Source organism: Brassica napus, chromosome C2 (genome assembly GCF_020379485.1).
Source record: "Brassica napus cultivar Da-Ae chromosome C2, Da-Ae, whole genome shotgun sequence".
NCBI lineage: Eukaryota > Viridiplantae > Streptophyta > Magnoliopsida > Brassicales > Brassicaceae > Brassica > Brassica napus.
The window spans coordinates 22420072-22436554 of NC_063445.1; the positions used below are offsets into that span (position 1 = coordinate 22420072).

At 35.9% G+C, this 16483-nt stretch overlaps 1 long non-coding RNA gene across 1 annotated transcript; it reads left to right on the forward strand.

Annotated features, from left to right (window-relative positions):
- The first annotated feature begins 2103 nt into the window (after positions 1-2103).
- On the forward strand, positions 2104-5558 carry LOC111210347. Its single transcript, XR_007319875.1, has 2 exons — positions 2104-2446; positions 2518-5558. It is a non-coding gene; the product is annotated as an uncharacterized LOC111210347 (long non-coding RNA).
- The last annotated feature ends 10925 nt before the right edge of the window (positions 5559-16483 follow it).

Genomic DNA, 16483 nt, shown 5'->3' on the forward strand with positions numbered 1-16483 from the left:
TACATTTGTATACATGAAAAAATCCTTAAACATGTTACATTCATACACGGAGGGAGTATAACATATAGAAAAAAATCTAAATTTTTTATTATATGATTAATGGAATTGTTTAGTTTGTTTAAGAATATAAAATAAAAAAAATGACGAAGGATAAAAACAATTGTTATCAGATCTTTATATTCAAAATCATTAATTGTCATATATATGTTAATCATATTAAGTAATTACGTAGATTTTATTTAAAGAAAAAAATGAAAATATTGTTTTGTACACTACTAATCAATTTATATTTAGTTTAATAAAAAGTATAATATATGTTTAGATGAACCAACTAATTTATCTAAAGATTCTAATAATCATCATATTAATGACATGTGGCTACAAAAGAATGTTGTAATCTTTTTTAATTAATACTAGGTTAAGATATGCGCCTTGCGCAGGATGCATATTATATATAAATTACTTTTATGTATTATATGTTTTTACATATTATGAAATAATAAATATATATTAAATAATTACAAATTTAGTAACTATTACGTATATAATTAAATTGATGTAAATACATAAATAAATTTTATTAATCCAGACAAACCCTTTTTCTATTTTATATGGTATAAACTTAAGTTTAAATGATATTAACATAGATATATAATACATTTTTAATATTACATCTGTTAAAAAATATTTTATACTCATATTATTTTTGATCATTTATATTTTTTTATAACAAAAAATTTAAATCACTGATAACAATAAAAATTTGTGGGATGTTTAATAGTTGTAGTAATTTATAATTTTAAAAACATTCAATGCAAAGTTCAAAATCTAAATATTAAGTTGTCAATATTTTTGTTCAAAATGTTCATCAAAAAAATTCAAAGCAAATTTCGAAATTAAAATACTTATGTATTTTATATGATATATAATTTATTTAAAAAATATATTAATATACATATATATAATATTTATTAAATGAGACTTTCTACTTATGTAATTTCGTAATCATTTTTTTTAACGCTGGATAATTATGCTATTACAACTATGAGAAATATTACAGACGATTCTACAGCCGACAATTCTACCTGCCGTATGATGATTCACGCCTGACTGCATCACCTGAGTCGCCCTATCGGATCCACGCTTGACGGTATTCCTTGCGCCATGTTGTAGATCTTTTGTAAGCATTTTCTCCTTTAATTCGCATAATTCCACCTTCTCCGATAATTGACACCCAGATCTCCTGGTGTAGAAGCATTAATGAACCCTTGATCAAACCACTGGACCAAGGGAACTTCCATAATTTCGTAATCATTTATATCATATATATTATTTGAAGATCATTTAAAAAAATTGTAACTTTCTATTTTGTAATATTTACAATATAAGCTTGCTGATATGTAGATTTCTTACGTCTCAATTTTGCTTACGTGACAGTATTAGAATTGATTTGAGTATATGTTAGTCCAACTTAATTTCACTAGGAAATTTATATTACCCACGTACAAAATAAGTCCCTTAACGTTATATCACTAACCACAGAGTTAGCAAGAATTTTTTAATATTAGAAACGTTTTAATTTTTACATTTATCATTAGGTCCGAGACTTTTATCCGAGATCCGGATTCGATCCGAGATTCGATCCGGATCCGATCCAAAAATCCGGATATCCAGAGGGGCCGAATCCGGATCCAGATATCTTGATTTTTTTAGTCCGGATATCCGGATCCGTAAGTTTTATAAATATCTATTTCAAAAATAGTAATATCTATATATAAAAATTAATTTTATTTCATATATTTTCATTTTTATAATAGTATATATATATTTCATGTAAATTTTGTAATATTATACATAGAAATAATTAAAAACATTAAATATATATTTTTATTTTTAAATTATTGTTAATGTTTTTTTATATATTAATATTTTTTATTTATTTTAAGGATCCAAATCCGGATCCGGATATCCGCCGGATATTACAATTTTTAGAAGGATATCCGACACCTGGATATCCGAGAACCCCGGATCCGGATAAGAATAGTAAAATTATGGGTCCGCCGGATAAGGATCCGGATCCGGATACCTTAAAATTGCCTGGATACCTGATCCGTCCCAGGCCCACCGATCATTATTAAAAAAAACATGTACATAGTCATAGACACAGAAAAATGTATTAGCTAAGTTAATAGGGATATCTCGACATCATTGATAAACATCATCGTTGCACTTATACACAATTTTTAGTTGTCTCTTTCTTCAAACCCTCTCTTCTCTTTCTCGAAAACGAAATGGCTCCCCTTAGAGTCTTCTTTGTTTTTTTTTTTTTTGCTAAGGGGGGTTTTCTTTGTTCTTAGTCGGATCTGATTGTTTCTTTGTTCTTACAAGTAGGTGTAATTGTCATGATAATCGCATCTTATATCATTCGTCGCGTGTTCCCTCTCTGGTAATCATTTCTCACATCGTTATTTATTTGTTAGCTATCTTCGCTGATGCAAAATATTGGTTGAATTTCAGATTCCTTGAAAGCGAGTTTGCTCTCCCGATTTCATGAGTTGCGTTGAATCCTAATCCCTTTCCATCATTCATTATTCAGATAGTGATGGATATTTGGCTGAGGTATTATTTAACTTGGTTTTTATTGAAGTTAATCTGTGATGGTACCAAGTATATAGGAAAAAGTCACGTGTTCAGAACTATGACTTGACAAGTATAATTATGAAGGAAACATAATCTCTTCTCTGTCAGATTTTAGAAAGTTTTGTCTGAGAGGTGTGCGAACTTTAACTGATCTTTGTTGTATTTATGTGGTGGTGTATAAACAAGGCTAATTAAGTGATGGAATCATAGTTGATGTTTGGTAGATATTTGTTGCTTCAGAAATTATAATGCGTTCTTTTAGAATCTGTTTCAGAGTTTTCTTAACTTTTAGCTTGTGTAATGTTTGTGTTTGGTTGAAGAGAGAAGGTGAAGTATCATATATATTACATACTGTTATTTTCTTTAGTTAAGCTGTACTCCATCTGTTTCTCATTATATTACATACAGATTAAGAAAGTATCCGAAATATATGTAAGTTATTGTTAATTATAGTTCTCTAACCAATAGTATTTGAGATAAATAAGATTATTTATAAAATCAATGCAATTTTCAATTAATTTTCAGCTGAAAATAAATATAATTTGCATTGAAATTTTAAAGTGACACTTTTTTTGTAACAAGAAAAAAAATGTTAAAATGACAATTATTATGAAACAGAGAGAGTATTATGTTAACAAATAATATGACATTAATTATTACCTCCTAAAAACTATTAAGCACAATCAACTACCAAATAAATATAATCTGAATTTAGAAAGTGTAATAAATAAAATATAGCACCAATATTACTATCCTTATTCTATTCATCTTGCGTATTTGAATATTCTGCTGCTCAACCTTATATGTACTCAAGTTTATATCGAAAATAGAGTTATTAGTGGAACAATTATATGCCTTAACCATACAATACTAATTGTCGAAATATATAAATATTATGTAAGATTTGTCAACCTTACATTTTTGAATTATTTATATATAGTTTCAAAGATATTGAGTCATAATCACATCATAAATTATGTAAGTATATAGTTCACAAATTTTAGTGCATTAAGAAACTATATTTTTGAAATATATAAATCGTGTTTAATGTTATATGAGTCATAACTACTAATTACCATATAACTTTATGTAAGTGATATTTAATAATTTTATAAGATATGAATATTAATGTTCAAAATCATCATCCTGCTAAACAAATTATCATCCTCTCTGAAACTATATTAATGATGGCAGTGATATTTAATAATTTTATAAGATATGAATATTAATGTTCCTTATGTACCAATACCTTAATTATCTCTACTATATATACAAAGCTATAGAAGAGGTTAACACAACAAATATTTTCGAACTTTGACTCTCTCTTACGATCATTATAAGAACTAGAGATTTTACCGCGCTATGCGCGGTTTGTTTGTCTATAAACATTAAACTTTAGATTTTAAAAAAAAATTAAGTTTGTTTGTTTTTTAATATTATATCATTTATTTGTTTCGATATATTTATTTGTTTAAAATATCATTAATTTGTGTTAACATATTAAATGTCTCTATTAATCTTTTCGTAACCATGTTTAAATCTTTCTTAAAATTTAAAATATTCTACATTTAATAAGATAAAAAAAATCTATCATCTTATATATATTATATATTTTCTTATATATCGTCTGATTTTTGAAGTATAGGTAAATAATCTTTATTTCATATAAATATATAATTTTATAAATGTGTAATAATTTTGAATACTTCTGTAAATTTTGATAACCAATAAAATGATTCAGCAATTTTTTAAGTTTTGAAGCCATAATTTATTTTCAATATTAAACTTTTTGGTATTTATTATTTTGTGAATAATTATTTGTTAAAATACCCAATTAGAGTTTTGAATAATGTTTATGAAGTTCTTGAAAATGAATTTTTTAATAATGCTGAACTGAGTATAAATTTTCATATGTTATTTACGTCATTTATCAAAAAAAACAAAATCGTACATAATTAATTGAAAATATTTGTCTGACATTTATATATTTAAGGATTGTTCCTTTGTTGTTCAATATATTTGTTTGAAAGAAACTGCTTGTTTATCCCATATAAACAATAGCATAGTTGTTAATTTATCATAAATCAAATGTAACTATATAATTAATGTGAGAAATTATAAAATGTTTTATGATAAAGTTAAAAAAAAAAAAGGTAAACTTGAACCAAAAAAACTAACCGAGCGATGAATGATTCGCTTGTCTTTCTGAGCAGCAGTTTCCTCAGTTTTCTCCTGGCTTGTAGAAGGGCTCTGAAGCTCAAACACAGAAACATCAGAGGGCGGGAGAGCGATTCATTTGGTGATGACGACATTTCGTTATGTGAAGAAGCAGTAGCATACGCAGTTTGGGTGTCGCTCAAGCTTCTCTCGATCCATGTTGTTGGCATGCTCCTCCCGCTAAACTCATCCTGCAGCAACCTCTCATTCTTGATGTCGCGCATTTCAGCTGCTTTGACGAAGAATCCTTTGTCGTACCAACTTGGCGGTGTGTCAGCAGCATCTTTCTGAAACCAAGATGGGGAAGAACTCAATAACACGCTTGCTCTGCAGCTCCGGCTTCTAGTCAGTTTCATGCCTCTGACCGGTTGTGATTCTCTCTCCGTAAGCCAAGAGAATGGCTTTTCAGGAGAGGGAGTGATAAATACTACTACTAAGGCGGCTTGTACCAAACTCATCAATAGATGATTTGAAATCAGCATGGTGGAGGGGTTTTGATGAGTTTGCTTTCTTGTTTTGGTTCAGTAGAGGCACCACTCACTTCCTTTACTCTTTCTTCTTCTTCCTCCTCTTCCTTCTCTTTCTTTTCAGCTTCAGTTGGTGGTTGTATGTTCTTTGGCTCTGTCACACATACTGGTTCTTCTTCAATGGATAGTTGTAGGTTCTTTGGCTCTGTCAAAGATACTGGTTCTTCTTCTGCATTAACAACGCCAAATCTATATGAACTGCTCTGCGGAATATTTTCCTCTGGATGTCTAGTGACATCTGACATCATCTCTGTTTCTATGCATCAAACTTCCCTACAGTCATCCTCAGAATTTCCATCAGTCTCTTTACCCACCCGTTCCTCCTCAGCACAACCTTCGTCTGGAGAAGGAAAAATAACTAAGGAAAAAGAACTTCCTCTGGAACATCAGATTGAGCTTCAGTTTCTTCTGTGTGAACTTGGGATTGGTCTTTAGTTTCTGCCCCATGTGGAACCTCAGGGAAAGGAGTTACAAAGGCATGCTGATGAAAATTCATGCAAATGTAATTAATGCATCACACACGTGTAGATGTATTAGTCATGGGTATTGATTGTGTAGAAGATAATATAACAAACGTGAGAATAGAAACAAATCTCAGTTGTTTTGGAAACAATTTTAAAAATGAATTCAGGAAACTGAGAAACAAAGTAGAATTTTAACTGAGAAACAAAGTAGAATTTTTAAAAAAATTGTAAAAAGTTATCGATGTGCATCTGGTATTTAAACACACTATCAGCCCCAAAGTTTCATTAATGATAATATCTCGAGAATTCATAATTTACCATGTACAAAGCAAAAATAAATTTATATTTTTCCTAAGATGAACGAACATAAAAAAAAAGATTGTAGAGGACATAAGGAAGCAGAGCTTGTTGCTAATAAGGTCCATATATTTAACACTTTTTAATCTGGGAGTTTCTTTGTCCACTGGGGTTTTATGCTTAGGTTAAAACTATAATGAACTCTGTAGAATATTGACAACTCCTTCGGGGTTTGAGCCTAAACAAAGATCAGTAAAACAACATAGAGACACATCTAGGTGATATTCACCGTTTGGTTGACGAAATAAAAGAAGCAACCAATAAAGAATATTAAGAAACAAAACTCAGTCAAGGGTGACTAAGGCAAGACATAAGCACATTAGTTACCAGACATCAATTTTTATTTGATTGATTCTACTCACTCCATTAGGAATTGCCCGTGGCATATGAGTTCGTTTAGGTATGAGGGGGCTGTGTGATCCTGAAATAGCACGCATTCACAACCACCGCCGACATGGCTTATGTTGTATCAAACAGCTCTACGACTGGTTATGACTTCTAGAACCAATACACCAAAGGCAAACATATCGACCTTCTCATCAACAATATTGGTGGTCCACTTGGCATGGTCTTCTACTCTTCCTGCCATTAATTCAAATATATTCAAACAAAGAAACCTATGGATCAAATTTTCATCAAACGAAATTAGATGGAAAAATGTAAAGATGGGGTTTTACCTTATCCTTTGAAGTTTTTCTTTCTTTATTATTCTACACTTGAATATCATTTCTAACCATGTTTCCTAGCGGGTCAATGTCCAGGAGATTCTCTGTTACTTCACCACCCTTTTTTTCGTTTTCCCTACCGCATTCCTCAACACGCTGTCCTCCTGATGGAGCCCTTCTCCCATAGATTTTCAGTAACGGTACAGCATCCCACAGCTATTAAGGATTAAAAACCTTATATCCATCCACCCCTCAAGTTCGACGAACATTTAGACATACTGTTGTCTTATATGAGCAAGCCTCAGTACAAAAAGGTATTTCTTTGCTTTTTCTTGGCAGCAGATTCCATGACTGACTCGATGACTCTGGGCCAAAAATATCAATCTCCAATAAATCATATATATAGATAATTTGCACAAAGCTGTAGACAACACAATACTATGAAAAAATCAAAATCATAGGCTCTAACAATCCATAGAATATCAGACGATTGACTGAAAGATTGTCAAATATAAGATTAGAGTATGGATCAAGAAACCAAGGTGATTTGTGGGCTGGAATCTCAAAAAACATACCTGAAAGTTTGTTGCTTAAGTTGAGAATAGGTCACAGTAGTCCGTCTAAGAAACTAAAATTTAAAAGAAACGAAGAAATATCATGGTACAATTTGGCTTGCCTTGATTCTTCATCATCATCCTTGCCTTTATCATCTTAAACCTGTTCCCCTGGAACTCTTAAACTCTCTAAGACAAAAGATTTTTCTCGATGACATCAAAGCTTCAGACGCTCTGCCTCCACTCGATCGAATCAATGGTTCTGATTCATTTATTTGCTCATCTATCAAACCAGAAGCGTAGAATCAGAACAAATTCCGAATCAGTAAACATATCAAACATAACTGAGGGAAAAAAACCAAAAAGATACTAAAAAAAGGTGCAAAAGAAATTAAACATATCAAACATAACTTTGTCGTCTTGCTTCTTATACTTCGAATCGCCGTAGGCAGCTGTATCGAGAGAGACTCCAGTTTGACCGGCTCGGAGGAGGATACCACGTCTTATTGATCGATCCGTTCGAGAAGGGGAAAAGGCAAGAGATGAGTCGTGGAAGAGATCTCCGTGGAACCGAAAAGATGAGATGAGATAGAGCTAGGGCCACACATATTCTGGGTTTGGTTACGTACGATGCTGGACTTTTCTTTTGCACGGATTTAGAAGCCCAAGATCAGGCCAAGTCTGTGTGACGTGGACAAAAGAAAGCACCCTATTGGCTGATTTTATCTGTCGACGTGGAGGGCCTCTCTGATCAGCTTATTCCCCTTTTAGTATTGTATTGATTACCCCTTTTCATTTATTGTTTGCAACGAAAGGATCCTTTACGATTGTATTGTAACCTCGATAACCATATTCAGTTATGAAACATCAACCGTATATTCAGTTAGGCACGATACATAGTCTGACTGGTGACCATCCAGGAAACAAGAAAAACGAATAAAAAAAATGTACAAGAATAAAATAGCAGGAATGAAAAGGAATGGTTGTTCCTTATCAAATTTAATAAGAAATAATTTTGTTCTTTAATTCTCTACAAAAAAAGGAATAAAAGGGAATAAGAGGGAATTATTATTCCTTGTGAATGGTAATTTTTTTTAGGAACGTTACGGAATACATTATTCCTCGCCGTTCCCTAGTCACCATTCATACCCAACAAGTCCGTCATGGAATCTAAACATTTCTTGCCATATAAGAAAGGAACTCATCATGAAGATTTTTAAAATACAAGTTTGAGATCACCATCCTGCTAAACAAATTATGTAATCATCAAAAATCAAAAACTAAACCAATTTGATAGAGGCCAATATTTATTTCAAACATATATAAAGTTCACTTTTCAATACAATGTATTTTAAATATTGTTTATATAAACTCATCATGCGCAAAACGCATGTCTCATCCTAGTATCTTGTTATAGCAGAAATTTTAAACCATGAATCACAAAAAAAATTCAATGTAAGATTTTTAACAACTTTAGTCATTTATCGTCGTTTTTAAAAATTCAAAATATAACATATACGAAAAAATCTAAAGTTTATTATATAGTTAATGTGGTTGTTTAATTTATTTTAATAAGTTGAAATTTTTAAAAAATGATAGAGAATAGACTAATTTTTATCAAATCTTTATTATTCAAAATCATTAATTGTCATATATACTTTAGCCACATTAGGTAATTCTGTGATTTTTATTTAAGGAAACAATGAAGAACATTCATAATTAATTTATGGTTAGTTTAATAAAAAACTTATTATATATTTATATGGACCAACATATTTTTCTAAGGATCCTAAAAATGATTGTGGTGATGACACGTGGCTACAAAAAATATGTTGTAATGTTTCTCTTTTAATATATAAGGGATATAAGGGATGTCACACATATACATATACCAAAAACCATTGTCTAGAGATTTATACAGATCATAAATCACAAAAAGACTCGAGAAAATCTGTAATTAGTGATCGACTTGTGTGAATACTTTTAAATGTTTCAGTAAACATTGAAGGAAAGGGTTCTGATCCCCGTAAGTATTACTGTCAGGGGCACGATTTAAAAACTGAACCTAAACAACTAGAAGTCATTTTAGGAAGTTATGTTCTAATTACAATTGGAGCTATCATAGACACACGAGCAGACACAATAAGTAGTGAAGAACATGAGCATAAGAACACCACTATACCTGAGCCATCTGACACAATTTCACAACAAGTTAATGCAACTGATTACATCTCATCTCGCCAATATATAAGAAACTACGTACACAGACTCATTGTAACACTCGTGGAACAAAAGAGAAACCAAAATTTAACCAAATCCGCGGGAAGAACCAGTAGGTTACCTCTATAGGATTCTAGCAAGTAAGATAATCTCTTCTGTTCATAATTAAGCGGGGAACTTCCAGTTAATTTTACACTCGAAATCAACGGTCAATTAAGAAAAAAGTGAGATTGTTTTGTTTGTTTGTTAATGGCCGGCCCATGAGGTTTATACATGCTTTAAGCTTTATACGTCATGCAACGAAAATAATCTTAGAAGTAGTTCTTAGGCTTACTTAAGGCCGATGCTAAGTAAAGGCCCAGCTAAAAACGAAGTCCAGTATACTGAAACGTCTACTGAACTAACCGGTATGGTTCAACTTCGAGATACATGAGATTTTTCTCTATTGCATTTGTGTTCTACTACGAGACATACATGTGTGTGTACTAATGCTTTATTGTCTTTTCGTTGATGAACAATCATTTGGTTAGATCCAGAGATTCTATTTCTTTTGCAATATACAAATTCGGTATTTGGAGCGTCTTCATTTTCACTCTATTTTCACTATAAAATAGAGTTTGTAGTAAAAACGTTTTAGCCATACTATATTTTAACTCTATAAAAAATGAAAAATGGGTTTACAATATAAATAGAATGATTTTTTTTGTTCATCACTCTCTTTTTCACTCTTAAATAGAATATTATTGGTCTAGTGTACTTTATCCGGATCCATAAATTCGAATTGAAACTGGTCCAAACATGTTCAAGCTGAAACCAATCTAAAACATATATATTGGTCTACATTTATCTTCTTAGAAGATTTTTAAAATAAGTTGTTTAGCCAATCAAAATATATTTTCAGTTACGTTTTAATCAAAATATGGAAGAAGAAAAACAATATGCTTTTCAGTTTGTGCGTTTAATCAAAATATGGTAGAAAAGAACACATGAAACATGTGTTTTAATAATTTCGCTTTTTATTAACGCAAGGGTTTTGGCGACTCTAAGGTGATTTCGAGATCTCAGCCTCCCTTGTCTCCGGCGTCAGATCTAGGAGGCCCCGGCGCTCCTAGGTGAGAGGGAGACTAACCTACAATCCTCTCGGCCTAGGTTCCTGCCCCTTGCAGTGTTTTTTTGCTCTTTTACCATCGCAAACCCTAATCAGATTACCGTGATTGTCAAGGTACTACGACTTCGGTTTAAAACAATTTTTCCCTGTTCTAGGGCGTGCTAAAATTGTCAAAGCAATATTAGCAAGGATGTTTCGAGAAAGGAACGACCATTCCAAGGCAGGAAATTCTCGACAGATCCAGAGACGCTCTCAAAAGGATGATGAAGACATCATCAAAGTCCCGGAATTTGACTATACAGATCTCATCGAGAAGCATAAACTGTCACTAGTTGGAAGAATGTTCCATCAAGATGGAAGAAGCGTTGAGGCTCTCCTTAAACATATGCCAAAGCGAGGAATTTGGGATGTTGAAGGAAGAGTTCGAGGAACGAACCTAGGGAATAACAAGTTCCAGTTTGACTTTGATAAGGAGGAAGACTTATACAAGGTGCTTATGCGTCGGCCATGCCACTTCAATAAATGGAGTTTCTCACTGGAGAGATGGACACCAACGATTCAAGAAGATTACCCAAACTCGATGCTTCTGTGGGTTACCGTAATTGTAATTCCCTCGCACTATAAGAAAGATGAGTCATTCAGGAGTATTGGAGAAGCACTCGGAGAAGTAGACAAGGTGGATGTGGACAATGGTCGTGTCCGAGTCAAAATAAATATGGATGAGCCACTTCAATTTGAGAGGCGTGCAGGTTATGCTAACGGAGACGTAATAAAGGTTAAGCTCCAATATGAGGAGCTCCACAGACATTGCTATACCTGTAAGAGAATCTCCCACGAAGAGGGTACCTGCCCAAATCTTACTCCTACTCAGAGAGAAGAAAACATGATTAACAGGCTTAAACATAAAGAGATGGAAGACTTGGCGGCCAAGGAAGCATTTTCCTATCCTACAAGAGGCATGGAAGCTCCAGCAAGATTGGAGACATACGGAAGGAACCATCAGGATTCAATATTGGACAGAACCCCAAGGGACATGAACGTAAAAAGGAACGATAGAGACAGAGCAGAGTGGTCTCAGAGGAAAGATGATGGCGACCTACGCAACAAAATATCTAACAGGAGGGACACACTGGCAAAAAATGTTTGGAATCGACTGGACCAAAGATATGAGGAAGGAAACAATCCCCGAGATCGGGAGAGATACCACCCCTATCGACAATACCCTAGAGAGAATCTGAGAGAGAATAGGGGAGGATCGGAAAGCTTTAATAACAGAGGTAGACATGGAGACTCTGTCTCGTCCTCCAGTTGGAGAGTAAAGGATACGAGTGACAAAAGCAGAGATCAGTCTCGCCAAGTGCGTTATCAACCAAGGGATACTCGAGAACGATCAAAGGAAACAAGAAGAAACGAGACCTCCCCGCGATCACATCGCACATCACCAGACTCAAAACGAACTGTCTCTGAATCTTTCCGACATCGAAGAGGTGAGGTCCCAGCAAGACGACAAGACTATCATGGGCGACATGGGACTAAACTAGTGTGGCAACCAGTACACTCTGACGAAAGAACATGGAAAGGAGCTGAAACCACAAATGAGAAAAGCGAATCAGAGGAGGAACGAGTTAGGCGTCTTAAAAGAAAATCTATAGTAACAGATGAAGTCGATGGAGATGCCTACATGGGGCCCGGTTCTGGAGCAAAAGGAACCCTCACAATAAGAGAACCTCTAGATACGAATCTCCCTGGTCAACAGGTGTACTTGGAACCTCATAAGAACCTACTTAAACACACTCCGGGAAGAGAAATAGCGCAAAACTTTATTGATGAAGTTTCAAAGGCGAATGAGACTCATGATATAGGAAAGGATACGGGTAGACAGGGACAGAAGGATACTCAAGGTTTAAATAAAGAAATCCCTCAACAGGATGACGAGCTCATGGATGAAGAAGAGATGAACAAAATTGCAGAGCGATATGCTAGTGTTGACTTCGATATGGAGGAAGATTTGCTCGATGAGGATGACCTCTTAGTTGACATGGAGGACAATGAGGTTGTGGTGCCAGAGACACGGGAGATCATGAAGCCCCAGGACCTAAAAAAACAGACTGCAGAGTCCAGGAAAATAAAAGAGATAAAAATAAAAAGAGCATCGACACAACTACAGTCTGGCGCATGTGTGGAACAAGAGAAGCAAGCCACGAAACGAGATGAACCAGCGAAGAGAGGAAGATCACTGATACCTCACGGAAGGAGACGGGGAACGCGAAGCCTAGACACAAAGGGTGCAGCTGCATCCAAAAAGCTAGCAGTAAGAGGCAGAGCCTCCCCAAAGGGCAAGCTAGTGAAGCATGGTCGGACACAGCCTGCGAGAGGGTCTGGTTCGACTGAAGTCACTCGTAATGAGGTGTATCCATCCGCCTTAAATGGCCGGAAACTTTTTACTGCAACAGGTTCGGTGGGGTCCCAGAAAACACCCAGTACTCAGATATGAGTGCAATCGCCTGGAACTGTCAAGGGGCGGGAGCCTACTTGACCTTAGGGAGTTGTATCGTTGCTTTCATCCTAGTTTTCTTTTTCTTTCAGAAACAAAAAAAAAATTTACTTTGTTGCAAGACTTTCAAGTTGAGTTTGGTTATGATCATTTGTTCACCATCGACCCGGTTGGTCGTAGTGGTGGGCTGGCTTTGTTTTATATGGATGCTGATAATGTGGATATTAAATTTTCTAATAGCCGCATGATTGATATTGAGGCTCAGGTGGAGGGGCACAAGGTGTTTATCACCTTCGTATATGGAGATCCGGTAGTTGAATACCGCGAAAATGTATGGGAGCGATTACTGTGAATGAATGCAAATAGAAATGGACCATGGCTTCTCTTGGGCAATTTTAATGAGATAACAAGCAACGAAGAGAAGAAAGGTGGAAGACGACGGACTGATGCATCATTCTTACCATTCAGGAATATGCTTGCAAGCTGCGGAATGATTGATTTCCCCTTTTTAGGAAACCCTCTATCCTGGGCTGGAAGAACAAGAGCGGGAAGGGTTCAATGCCGCATAGATAGAGCAGTCGGGAATGAGGACTGGCATCATATCTTTTCCCACACTTATGTGGAGTACTTACTTCGGTGGGGTTCTGATCACAGACCCATACTGCTGCGTTTCCTTTCTAAGGAAAAATAAAATAGAAGAAGCTTCAATTTGATAAACGATGGATGAGTAAAGAAGGCTTCAGAGAAGTGCTAATGGCTGATTGGGAGTCAACAGAGACAGATAGACATGCAAATCTGTACGAGAAAATCAGTAGGACGAGGAAGGCTATCTCGAAATGGAAACGGCGGAACCCTTCAAACAACGAGGTACTGATCGAAGGAAAAACTTGATAAAGCACAAGCGGATGATCTAATATCGAGTGAGGAAGAGCTGGAACTAAAATGGAAGCTCTGTGCCGCGTATAGAGAAGAGGATATATACTGGAGACAAAAAAGTCGTATGCTCTGGCTGAGGGAAGGAGATAGAAATAAAAGATACTTCCATGCCAAGACCAAACAGCGGAGAGCGAAAAATCGCATCACCAGATTAAAAAACTCGATGAATCAATGGGTGGGGACGGAGGAGGGCATAGAGGAGGTGGCTACGACTTACTTCCAGCAGCTCTTTACTTCATCAAACCCGACCTCCATTGACGACACAATCCGGCACATTGCCGTGAAGGTTAATTATGAGATGAATCATCGATTGCTAAGAATACCTCTTGATGAGGAGATACGAGAAGCGACGTTTGCGATAAGCCCAGAGAAAGCGCCCGGACCTGATGGTATGACTAGCCTCTTCTACCAACGCTTCTGGCCTACGATCGGCAAAGATGTTTGTGCAATGGTTCGAGAATTTTTCTCAACTGGCGAGTTTGATGAAAGACTTAATCAGACCAACATATGCTTGATTCCAAAAACGGAGAGACCGACCTCGATGACTGAATTTCGTCCTATTAGTCTTTGCAATGTTGGCTACAAGATCATCTTGAAGATTCTCTCCTCTAGACTGAAATGCTTACTGCCGAAGATCATTTCAGAGACTCAATCCGCCTTTGTGGCGGGCAGACTGATCACAGATAACATCTTCATGGATCAGGATATGTTCCACGCTCTCAGGACAAATCAAAGCTGTAAGGATAAATTCGTGGCGATTAAAACTGATATGAGCATAGCATATGATCGAGTGGAATGGAGCTTTATGGAAGCACTCTTACTAAAGTTCGGCTTTGACGCACAGTGGGTACATTTGGTCATGAAATGTGTCTCTTCGGTCTCATACCAGGTCTTGATTAATGGAGAAGCAAAGGGACATATTAAGCCGTCTTGAGGGCTTCGCAAAGGAGATCCTCTTTCACCATTCCTTTTCATCCTGTGCACTGAAGTTCTGATCTCTCACATTAAGCAGGCAGAGGAAATAAAAGAAGTTGACCGGGATAAAGATTGCATGAGAGAGCCCATCGATATTCCACCTTTTGTTCGCTGATGACAGCTTATTCTTTTGCAAAGCAGAGCAATCCCAATGCGAAGAGTTAGTTCGAATCATTGACGTCTATGGTACAACCTCAGGACAACAACTGAATAAAGAGAAAACTTCAGTTTTGTTCGGTTCTAAGGTCATAGCGTCCAAAAAAACCAACCTGAAAAGGTCTCTTGGTATCACCAAAGAAGGTGGGATGGGGATGTACTTGGGAATGCCAGAGACAATTTGTGGCTCAAAAAAACAAGTTTTCGCATTTGTTCAAGATCGTCTAAACGGGAAAATAAATTCATGGTCAGGTAAACTCTTATCTAGAGGGGGCAAGGAGGTTCAGATCAAATCTGTTACACAGGTGGTACCGACATTTGTTATGTCCTGCTACCTACTTCCCATTGATACATGTAATAAACTTTCCGCCGCAGTGGCGCGTTTCTGGTGGGGCGCACGAAATAATAACCGAGGTCTACACTGGGTAGCTTGGGATAAAATTTGTGTGCCTATGGAGGAAGGAGGACTGGGATTTTGAAGCTTTCCGAGACTTCAACTTAGCACTTTTGGCTAAGCAGGTCTGGCATCTCCTCACAAAGCCGAACTCCTTACTAGCCCGTGTCCTAAAGGGTAGGTATTATCGACATACAAACCCTATACTAACGAGTAAAGCAAACAATCCATCTCCCGGGTGGACGAGCTTAATGGCGGCTAAACACGTACTGCAAGATGGACTGCAGAGGACTATAGGAACGGGCGCAGAAACAAAGGTCTGGGACGATCTGTGGATCCCAACTACACCTGCGCGACCAGCAGTTCCACGCTTACACAACATTGATCCGGGCTTGAAAGTCCATCATTTGATAGACTTTGAGAGTAAGGAGTGGAACGAAGATTTGGTTAGGGAGTTCATAGCTGCACAAGATGTCCCTCGAGTCTTATCACTTAAAGTGAGTCGCACGGGAAGAAGAGATAGCTACTCTTGGAGATTTACAAACTCGGGGAATTATACCGTTAAATCTGGTTATGCGGTGGCCAGGGGACAAAGAAAACAACAAGAAGTAGGAGGGATGATGGAACCAAGTACGACAGCTATAAAGAAGGCAATTTGGAAGTTACAATGCCCACGGAAGATTAAACATTTTGTATGGAATGTGGTGTCGGGTTTTGTGGCATCGGCAAGCAAGCTGAAGGAGAGACATTGTGGGAACGATGTGGTGTGTCAGCGC